Here is a 12,483-nt window from a genome sequence, read left to right on the forward strand (position 1 = left end):
TTGGAGAATTAATTATTGAAAATATGTTAAATATTAAATGCACATCTTCATATTCAAAGACTCTAACTAACTATCTATATCCTAACATTAAAAAAAAATTAATATTGCACAACTATGGTTATCTAAACCCTAATTTCGAAAATTCTAATGAAAATTTCAAAAATTATAATGAAAATTTTGAAATATTATTGGATTTATACATATTTTCAAAATTGCAAAATTATATTAAATGCTATTATAATTTCGAAATTTGTAAGTATCAACTTTTCAACCACCCCACTAATTATATTAATTAATGCTCTTATAATTTCAAAATTTATAAGCATCAACTTTTCAATTACCCCACTAATTATATTAATTGATGCAATTTTAATAATACAATCAGTTTAAATATAAAAAATATTGAATAGTGCAACACTCCATTCGAAATAAATAAAAATCACCCATTAATTTCAGCCACTATAATTTTAATTACCACATTTTTTAATTTAATGAATTTAAAAATTGAAATTAAATACAAATTTGATAAGGTAAAGCTCTATAATTTTATTATTGGTAGATATTTAAAAATTTAATTAATTATTATCATAAACTAAAAAAAAATCGAGAATTTAATAAAGCAACCAAATTATAGTATTGATTTGATTTTATTAATAATGAAAATTATTTTGATAATAAAAAATGAAATTAAAATAAAATAAAAACCCTTAATTGAAACTTTTAACATTAAAATTTGTTTGTTGTTACAAAATAAAATAAAAAATATATTTGTATTTTAGGGACATTATATTTGCACTCCACTAATATATAAAGACACCCCATTAATTAAACAAAAAATTAATTTTATATTTATTTCTAACACTTTTTCTCAATATTTTTATTGACATTCTTTAATTTCTTTTTTTTTTGGTTAATTTCAAAATATTTATTTTATATTATGTTCATCATTATTTTAAAAAAATAATGTCTTTTTTTTTAAAATAAAAGCCTCTTATTTTAACAAGTTTTTTTTATATATTTTTTGTTTTAATTTTATTTTATTTAAATATTTTAAAATATATACTATTTATATGTTTTGTTTAAAATATGAAAAAGAAAAAAAATAGAAAAATGAAAGCACAAGTTGAAAAAAATATAATGCATTGTATATTATTACATGTAGTATAGGTTATCTTGGTGAATAGTTAACGTTGTAACGACTCATCATGTAATAATTAGGTTTGCTTAGTGCAATGTTATGTAGTAATATATTTTTGGGATCAGACCCCTTTCTAAATTCACTACTCTATCTTACTCAGCAGGACAACTATCTGAGACTCTAGTGGTAGTATTGGTTTACTAGGGTACATTGGAACGATTTGTTATGTCATAATTAGGTCAGCTTAGTGCAACGTTTTCTAGTAATACTTTTTTGGGATCGGATCCCCTTCTAAATTTCTTCTTGTCACCCCATAATTTCAAAATTTGTGTGTAAATTAAGATTTGAAAAACAAACCAAGTAATTTATTTCCCTCCATTTTGAAATTTGAATTTTAAAAATCATGATCCTTAATTTTAGGGTTAATTTTTTATTCAATGTTATTTTCAAGGCACGTGGCGGCCCTCTCTGCCATGGTGGCAGCCTCGGCCTCCAGCTGCTTAGCCCTGGGCTCCTCGAGCTCGGCCTTCGCAGCGGCCAAGGTTACATGCGCAGCCTTTTCGCTTTCTTTGGCAGCCGTCAAGGAAACCTTGGCACTTTGCTCTTGTTGTTGAGCAGATGCGAGAGCGGCCTGAGCAGTCTGGAGCTCGCCCCTGAGCTCGTCAGTCCTGGCCCTGGTCCGAGCTATGCTGCGGTGTAGAGCCAAATCCGCCTGCAAAGAAATAAAGAGAGTAAGGCACATGCTGGGAAGAAAGCAAAGGAATTTAACTAAGTATTACCGTGAGGTTCATCCCCAATGCGGACTCTATGACATTCTCGGGGCTCCTCGCCTCGATCTCCCTCAAGTCCCTCGCGTTGGCCTTATAATAATGCTCCACCGTGTAGCTCACGGTCTCATAGATCGTCCCTCGGAAGGTGTCTGGGATTTTCTCCAGGTCTTGGGCATTAACCGGGATGCGTACGATGGGAGCGGGGACTGACGGAGTTCCAGCTAGTGCCTCCTGTTCCCGAGTAGGGGCTGGAGGTCGCGGGGGAGGTGGAGGCATACTCCTTGTGGAGGCGAGGATCTGACTTCTCCCCTTGGCGGGGGACTTGGAGGTTGTCCTGGAGGCAGGAGTCTTCTTGGTCAACCAGGATCTCTTGACCAATGGCTCGGATGGTCTGGAGGAAGGGTTTCCCCCCTGGAAGATGGATTGCATGGCACTATCTCCAGGTTGTGCCATCTCCTCGCCTGAAGCAAAAAGAAAGGAACGTCAGCATACATGTAAGGTTGTTTTATTATAAGAGAAATCTAAAGGTGTATTGAAAAAGTCCTACCCTCCGAGTTGGAGGAGGAATCTATTGCCACGACCTCCGGCCTTGGAACTTCTATAGGGGAGTCTAAGGTTATTACTTCACGAATCAGAGAGGGTTCTGGGTCTGGATCTACCTCAGGACTGGACTCATCTACATATTGTCTAAGTCCTGGAGCGACTACACCCTCCAGAAGGGAGGGCCACGACCTAAGGTTGGTCATGTACTCCTCGAAAGGGAAGTTTAAAAGCCCCCGCTGTGAAGATCAAAGATGACGTCATAGGTCACGAGCATGGGCTTGGGGGGCAAATGTACGCCCTGAATATCCGCACACACTTTGGCGGGCTAGAACAGGGCCTAAATCGATCTACCACGTGTCAACCGTCCACTCGGAGCTGATCGTTACGGACCCCTAAACAACCAGCCCGAGCTGAGGGATCATTTAGCTGCTCCGTGCGTTGAGCCATTGTGTCGACATAATAGAAGCCATGAGCTAGCGCCACATTAAGCTCGTGGTGCATCAGGGGTTTGACACCCCCGAATCCTTATAAAGTCAACCACGTAATATAAACGTGCATATACCAGACATCACGTGTCTGTTCCATTCCTGAATTCTCGGATACGCAGTATAAACGTGCGCGTTCAGACATCCCACGCTTGATTTGGGTCATGCGGCCCATTACCCATCTTTACCTATTGATTAGACCACACTTCACTGTAATGTTTAGGAATTAATCATCGGTGTCACATAAATGACATGATGGATGAAGAGATCACGGGATGACCCCAATACCTACTCAGAGATCAATCTCCTATAAATACCGAAACCCTGGGTAGTGCAAGGGGTTTGCTTCTTCTTGAAAAGCAAATACTTTGTAAGAAATAGTAAGGAAATATCAATAATATCGATTGGTGGACTAGGGGGATTTTAACCTCCGAATCACCTAAAAAAGGAGTGACCATCTTTTCCTTGCAATTAATCTCCACATTATAGATTACTATCATTTTCATATTACAGTTTATCAATCAGCACTAATCCATCCTATTTATCCGTATAATTATCTGTTGGCGAAAAACCGCGTCAACAGTTCTAATCACCAAATTACCCCGAGACTCACCCTGAGGCTCGAAACTAACCCCGTTATGACTAGATCGATAACTTGCATTCCATGATCGTCTCATGTCGAATGGCTTGAACAAATCCACATATAATGTGGTATTATTTATAATTCACCCACATGCATGAAAATACACAATCACGCCCTCAACGAGCCAAATTACCAAAATGCCCTTATAAAAAATGTGGACCCATATGCATGCATTTTTCATCATATAATAATATAATTCACATAAACATATATATAATCATTTAATAACATCAATTATGGCCCTCCCGACCTCCTAATCAAGGTCCTAAACTCATTAGGAAATTTGGGGCATTACAAGAACTATCTAAGACTCTAACGGTAGTATTTGTTGACTAGGATACATTGGAACGGTTCATTATGTCATAATGAGGTATGCTTCGTGCAACGCTATCTAGTAATATTAGTTCGAGATCAGATCATCTTCTAAAGTCTCTACTGTCTCAACAAAAAACCTATAGGAGAACTATCCAAGACTATGCGATACTTAGTAATATAAGATCGATTTGGATCACCTTCTAAAGTCATAACTCTATCTTACTCTATAGGATAACTATTTGAGACTCTAGCGGTAGTAATTGTTATCACGGTGACTATGGTACATTGGAACAATTCATTATGTCATAATTAGGTCTACTTGGTTCGATGTTTTTTAGTAATATGAGATCAGGATCGGATCACATTCTAAAGGAACATGTATATTGAGTGTAACTCTAGGTATATCTTGTTGGGTAAATATATATCTTTTTTTAACATAACTTAGAATTTTGTTCTTAAAAGAAATAGTTTTGCTCATTTCTTTTTTTTGAAAAAAATTGCCAAATAAAATTTTAATGTACATTACATGAATCTAAAAATTTCAATCCAAGATTACCCTAAAAAATGAAACTAACAATAGATTAATCACCCTCAACGAAAACTTAAATTTTGTATGCATGTACACGTACGTTTGGCCTTATTATTTTTAAAAAATAAAAAATAACAATAATAATTTATGCAATTTAATACAATTAGCACAATTTTTTAATTTAATGAATTTAAAAAATTGAAATTAAGTACAAATTTGATAAGGTAAAACTTTCTAATTTTATGATTGAGAGATATTTAACAATTTGATTAATTTTTATTAAGAACCAAATAACTTTTGAGAATTTAATAAAACAACCAAAATATAATATTAACTTAAATTTATTAATAAACAAAATTTAATTTATAATTTAATTATCGCTTATTTAAAATCTAAAAAATAATATTCTAAATTAAATAATCATATCAATAGAAATTATGATGGTAACTTATCCATGTCACCAAGTGACCACTATTTATCTTCCCTATGTTTTTATCATGTAACATATTTCAACTACTGTTATTAATTGTACCTATAATTTTTATTAAAAAAATAATAAATTTTAATCTTTTATTCTCTCTATTTTATTTTAACACACAAGTTTTTTCTATATATTTTATAGATCTCCTCCTCTTATATTCTCTACACATCTCATCTTTTGCTTATAGTTATAATGAAAAAGTAACCATTCTAGCCCACAATTATGGCTCCTCCTGAAATTCTAGGAGATCCATACTACCAAATAGTAACAGGTGATACTAATAACACCATCAAACTAGGTGAAGATTTCGATTCTTTCTTTATCATTCACATTTTCGCAAAAATTTCACGCCATCCACTGACTAGTAGGGAACCAAGTTTTCCAAATTGGATGGTCGACAACGGCATGGAAGACTCTATTTGTTGCGATAATATTGTATTTCTTTCACGACAAACGTTGATGGCCAATGACAATAATCATGCCAAAGTTATCATTGACGAGATGCTAGGTGAGACCCATCTCCATCCTTCTATATTTTTTCTTTCTAATAAAATTATTGATCACGCTCGAAAGATGTGGAACAAAGAAGATTTTAATTTTTGTGTAAAAGTGGATGTTCATGTTTTTATTTATGATCTTCCTCCACAACACAATTCTAACATTGATGCTAACGTTGATAGTGAAGATTACATGGATAATATGACTATTAATCTCGTGGCAGCAAGCTAGCAGACCATTGAAAGATTAGAGAAAGTTTTGAATAAAGATGTTCAAATTGTATGTTCTGTTTGCTTTGAGAATGTTCATGTTGGTTTGGAAGCTACGAAGTTACCTTGCACACACACATATCATGAGAAATGTATTGTTCTACGGCTACAAACTAGCAAATTTTGTCCAATATGTATATTTGAGATAGTTTAAAAAAAATCATTTTTATATTTATCACACAAATTTCGGCATGTATAAAATCATATTATATACTAATAATTCGATTTATTATTTACAATTTTAAAATTTAATTTTGAAAATGTGGGAACATTTGAATTTCAATATTCATAGAACAAAGCATTGCATGTTTCATTAGAAATATAATTTTTCATTTGAAAGTGACATATTCATCTTCCCAATAAAACAATAAAAATAAATATAATAGTTATATATTTTCATAAATGAATTAATCCACATTTATTCTACCAACACAACTTTATGTACACTAATTAAATGACATGTTCAATTTAAAAGGCAAAGGTTCATAGAACCTATACATATTTTTGAAAAACCCTATTTTAATGCAAAAAATAAAATTAATCCAATAATATTTCGAAATTCATAATTTTTTACATAAAAAATAATTATTATGGATGTAAATTGTTCAACTTCTCATATTAATTTCCTTAATTCTCTCATTTTTTATTCATTATTAGTTGTTATCATCTAAATCCTATTATCATGTTTAAATATAATACAATATTTAATATTTTCAACCACCGCATTAACGATATTAAATGCTATTATAATTTCAAAAAATTTAAGATTAGTTCTATTGTTTAAACATTCTGGTTACTCTTCATTTCATGCGTGTTTAATTAAAAAGCAAAGGTTCATAGAACCTACACATATTTTCGAAATTATCTATTTTTTCACCAAAAAATCAATCATAATTTTCCAATACGATTATCAATACATTTATTACACTGCATGAATAATTAAAAAGAAAATGTTCCAAGAAGCACATATATATTTTGAAATTTATAATAAAGAAATTATAGAAATTTCTTAAAATTACAACTTTTCAACTTTCCATAAAAACACATACATTTAAAAAATTTATAACAATTATATTATCATACAATAATTACTTTCTTTAATTCACTCATTTTTTGTATGAATTTCGAAATTAATTAATAAATGTTATTGTGTAACTCCTATTATCATGTTTAAATATAATATAATAAATTCCAATATTCAATCACCCCACTAATAATATTAAATGCTATTATAATTTCAATTTTTTAAAGTGAAGTTCTATTGGTTAAATATTCTGGTGACTCTTCATGTCATGTGTATTTAATTATAAGGCAAAGGTTCATAGAACCTAGACATATTTTCAAAATTTCGAAATTATATTAAATGCTATTATAATTTCAAAATTTGTAAGTATCAACTTTTCAACCACCCCACTAATATATTAAATGTTATTATAATTTCGAAATTTGTAAGTATAAACTTACTAGTCAATTATTTTGATGACTTTTCATCTCATGTGTGTTTAATGTCTTTCTTCATTTTAATATTAATATAATCAATTTAAATATAAAAATATAGTATTGAGAATTGAGAAAGTTCAATTAATTTGCATAATTAGGGTTTACACTAATTATTATTTTGAACAATTAAATATTGAATATATCTTAAATATAAAATGCACATTTTCATATTCAAAGCTTTAACCAACTATCTATATCCTAGCATAAAATAAAAAATTATTAAATTAATTTTATTAAACCTATATTTCGGCTACTACATTTATTAGAGAGAATAATTTAAAAAAAAAAAACTAAATATGGTATTGAGAATTGGGAAAGTTCAATTATTTTTTATAATTGTGGTTTACATTAATTATTATTTTGAAAAATTAAATATTGAATATATCTTAAATATTAAATACACATTTTCATATTCAAAGACTCTAACCAACTATCTATATCCTAACATTATATACAAATTTATTAAATTATTTTTTTAAACAGATATTTCGACTACTATATTTATTAGAGAGAATAATTATTTTTTAAAACATAAAATAAATATAGTATTGAGAATTGGGAAAGTTAAATTAATTTGCATAATTAGGGTTTACAGTAATAATTATTTTGAAAATTTAAATATTGAATATATCTTAAATATTAAATGCACATTTTCATATTCAAAGAGTCTAACCAACTCTAGCATTAAATTAAAATTTATTAAATTATTTTTTAAACCCTAATTTCAGCTACAAAGAATAATTGTTTTTTTAAAAAAAAATTAAATATAGTTTTGAGAATTGGGGAAGTTCAATTAATTTGCATAATTAGGGTTTCAAGCGTTGAGTTACTATGCATTGATATTTAATTACCAATTTTTAATTTAAATTTCAAACAAATTTCGAAATATATTTAACTTTTCTAATAGAAAACAAGTTTTGTTGAGTTAGTTTGTGTAAATATATATATAAATAAAATTTATCTTAAAAAATGTGTGCAATTAATTTAAAAAATGTCAACTAATTTCATTAAATATATGTATTCATAAATCCATTCCAATACCCTAACATCATGCTTTAATTCTGATTGGTTGAGTTATTAATCATTTCTCATAAAAAACGTGTACAATTAAGATCATTCCAACTAATTTCATTAAATGCTGTTATACCCAGATTTTGAGCTATAGTAAATATGACCTCGAAAGCTGAGTTCGCAATAAATGGTCTCGTGAGGGTTAGGGCATGCTCTAGGATTGTAAATCGAGCCTGCAAAGTATGATACACGACCTCGAGTATCGTGACCTCGAAATGATCTCGACCTCGAAAGGGAGCTCTGAGAGCACCCTCATCTTCAAGAACAACTTCGGAGCAGGGGTCTTGAGCTCGACGTACTATCTCGAAAGCCACGTTAGCTCGGGAGATGTCACTGGCTCGGGCAATGATGGGAAACTTGGGAGGCAAGAGCCTTAGAGATACGCGATCGCCGCTTTGAATATCAACAAGTATTATAAACATGAGATGTAATCCTCATTTATTAATGTAAATCCCCAAGAATCGTGGGATATTATTTAATCAGTTATGCGTTTCCTGGTCTTCAGGGACGTTTCCTTTTATATCTGATTATAGGCATTTAAAGCCATTTATTTTATTCACAAAAGAGTAACTACCCAAAATATGTGGGATAGTATTCTGCATCCTTCTCTATAAATAGAGAAGCCATGCACCATTGTAAAGGACCGAAATTCTGATCCTTGAGAGAAAACTCTGGAGAATTCATACTAAAGAATTTTTCAGAGATAATCTTGAGATTAATAACAGAGACTCGTGGACTAGGTAGATTTAACTGCTGAACCACGTAAAAAATCGTGTGTTTGATTTGTTTGTTTCGTTTGGCCATTGTCATTTATTTTTTTTGTGCTCTTCTTTTATCTGTTGACGAAAAACGGCGTCAACAGTTTGATGCTTTCATTGAGAGCCTTAAGCGTTCATCCCTGAGAGATTCATGGCTACAAACAATCAGAACACCCCTGACGAAAGCTACCCAAGGCGTCCTGGAAAACAACCAATGGAGAACCCGGAGTCTGAGGAGAGAAGTGGGTCCTCCGATTCCCGGGGACCACCGCCTCCACCGAGGGATGAGGATATGTACTACAATCCTGAACGTTACGTTCCTATTGTAGAACTGGAAAACCGGCAGTTGAAACAGTTGTTGGCAGAAGCCAACAAACGGAATGAGGAGTTGACTAGGATGGCCGCGGAGGCGCAGGTGGCTCAGCCCCCGCCTTCGCGCGAAAACCAAGTCCCTCCTCCAAGGGATGTGCATGTTCCTCCCCAGAGGCCCAGTGGACGACCACGAAAAGATGCTGCCACGAGGAGGCCGACTCAACCTCCGGCACCAGCAGAGCCATCTGCTCCTCCTAGGCCCCAGAGGAGTACCCGAGCTCGGGTCCCGCCTAATCCACCTGTGGGAGCGCCTGCAGGAACTGAGAATAACCGAGCTCCTACCGAAGCTCGGACTCAGGTTCCTGGTAGCGCACCGAACGCGACTGACCCATCTCGGGAAAATTCTGGACCCTCTAGGCCGAGGCAAGGGAGGCAGCCACCGTCGCCTATACGGTTCCCTCCATCTCCCATAAGACATCCTTCACCTCCCCGCAGAAACGCTCAACCTGTTCGGAATCAGGATCAAGGGCGTACGGGGGATAAAGGACACAGGGAGACTTTCCAGGAGCGGAGAGGCGCACAATCTGAGAGGAGTCAGACGTCCCGGTCTCGCACTGCGGAGACAAGGCGACATGGGAAGAACCCATCTCGAAACGACCGATCAATGAGTTTTACCAGTGACGAGTCCAGAGAGACCAGGTCCGTCAGTAAACGCGACCGAGGTCGTAAAAATACTGGAAGCCGCAAGACCCGTCCTGACCTGTGGAATCATCTGAATCAGAAAAGGGGGAAGGCAGATCAGACAAATCCGGACCTAAGGAATCACCTAAATGGGCGTAGAGATCCCTCACGGAGACGCGAGCCTGGGATCATGATCAATGACTGTCAATTCCAGACACCACCTAAGGACCCAGTCCAAGAAAGGATTGATCAGCTCGAAAAAGCCTTTAGGCTTTTAAAGAATGAACGAGGGAACGGTCGATATGAGGACTCTGACGAGGAGCTCGAGCCGTTTGCTCCGAATATTTCTAACACTCAATTTCCTCAAGGGTTCCGGATTCCTCACGTCCCAGCATTTGAGGGAAAAACCGACCCATGCAGTCACCTGAGTACATTCAACACTATTATGAGAGCTAGTAACGTGGGTTACGAGCTCAGGTGTATGTTGTTTCCAACATCATTGGCCGGACCTGCTAAGAGTTGGTTCGAAAAGTACAAGAGGCACTCGATAACTTCATGGGATCAGTTGTCTAGGGACTTCAAGAAGCAGTTCCGAGCCATGATGGGAGTCAGACCAGAGGCATCCACTTTGACTAACGTCCGACAACAGCCGGGCGAAACACTGAAAGGCTACCTGACAAGATTTAATCTAGAGGTCGCACGGGCTCGAGATGTGGATGACAGTGGGCACCTGATGGCTATCTGAGCTGGTGTGTTACCCGGAAGTGCCCTTTGGGATGACATGCAAGGGAAACCGGTGAGGTCAATAACCGAGTTTAACAGACGGGCGCAGAGATTTGTCAATGTAGAGGAGGCGAGGTCAACGCTGAAGGCGACCTCGCAGACCGAAACTACAACGATAAACATTAACTCCGCCTCAACCTCGGCTGACCAAGTAGCTCCACAGCCTACCTCGGAGAATCCCTCCAAGAGGAAAAAGAGCGAGGGAAATAACCCCGAGGCTGAAGGGGGAAAGAAAAAGACAGGAGAAAGGTATTTCTCTGTATATAAAGTACACACCGAGCTCAACGAGTCTCGGGAAAACATATACCTGGCTAATGAAAACCAGGTCCCCTTCAGGCGGCCGGACCCAATGAGAAATCAAAAGTCAAAAAGGGATTCCAGTAAGTATTGCCGGTTCCATAGAGACACCGGACACACCACTGATGAATGTCGACAGCTGAAGGACGAGATCGAGGGGTTGATCTCGAGAGGTTATTTCCGGCAGTATGTCAAAAACCAGAGTACTGGACAGACTACTGCGAGTCAGAGAGTAGCCGCGCCTTAGACGGCACAGAATAATAACTCCCGAACTCGGGAAGAAGACAGGCCCCCGCCGATTGATGGAGAGGATGTAATAACCATCTCGGGAGGGCCTCATCTCGCGGGAGGGGGCATAAATGCTCAAAAGCGATACGTTAACGAGTTGAAGATAGGGGACGGGTCTCATTATGAACCCGAACCTAGGGCACCAAAAAGCCAAAGGGTTGAAACGCAACCGATAACATTCACTGAGGAGGACGCATCTCATGTTCATTTCCCTCATCATGACCCATTGGTTATTACCCTTCAGCTTGCCAACAAGAGAGTCCGCCGAGTTCTCATAGATAATGGGAGCTCGGTCAACATTCTTTATAAGGCGACCCTCGAGAAAATGGGACTCTCCCTTCGCGACCTGAAGGCATGTGCAACTACTTTGTACGGTTTTTCAGGAGAAGGGTCTGCTTGTATGGGATCCATTGAACTCCCCGTGACCTTGGGAGACTATCCAGTCTCGGTGACTAAGATGATGGAGTTCGTGGTGGTAGAGTTACCATCTGCCTACAATGTACTGCTCGGGAGACCCGCCCTGGTCGGGCTGGGGGCAGTGTCATCTGTGAGGCACCTGGCCCTTAAGTTCCCAACCCCAAGCGGGGTCGGGACTTTAAAAGGAGATCAATTGGCAGGAAGGGAGTGCTATAGCATTTCTTTGAGGGGAAAGAAACAAACGAGCGCTAAGGCACTCGTTATCATACAAAATAAAGATGGGACGGTTTTAGAAATTGATGAGGAGATCGATCCGAGGATCGAGGAAAAAGTTGACCTCCAACCTTTGGAGGAGCTCGAAGAAATTCAGCTCGAGGAAGCTGATCCCTCAAAGAAGGTGAAGGTCAGAAAACACCTCCAAGACGAGGCAAAATAGCAATTAATTTGCTTTCTGAAGAAAAACCAGGATGTCTTCGCATGGTCACACGCAGACATGGTGGGGATAAGCCCGAATGTAGCGAGCCATGCATTGAATATAGACAAAAGCTTTCCCCCGAAGCAACAAAAGCGAAGACAGCTGGACGAAGACAGAAAAAAAGCACTAAAGGAGGAAGTTGACAGGCTGAAAGCAAACAATTTCATTAGGGACGCTTTTTACCCTGACTGGGTAGCCAATCCAGTGTTAGTCCCGAAGCCCAATGGGAC

The sequence above is a fragment of the Humulus lupulus genome, chromosome X (assembly GCF_963169125.1).
Source record: "Humulus lupulus chromosome X, drHumLupu1.1, whole genome shotgun sequence".
In the NCBI taxonomy this organism is placed as follows: Eukaryota; Viridiplantae; Streptophyta; class Magnoliopsida; order Rosales; family Cannabaceae; genus Humulus; species Humulus lupulus.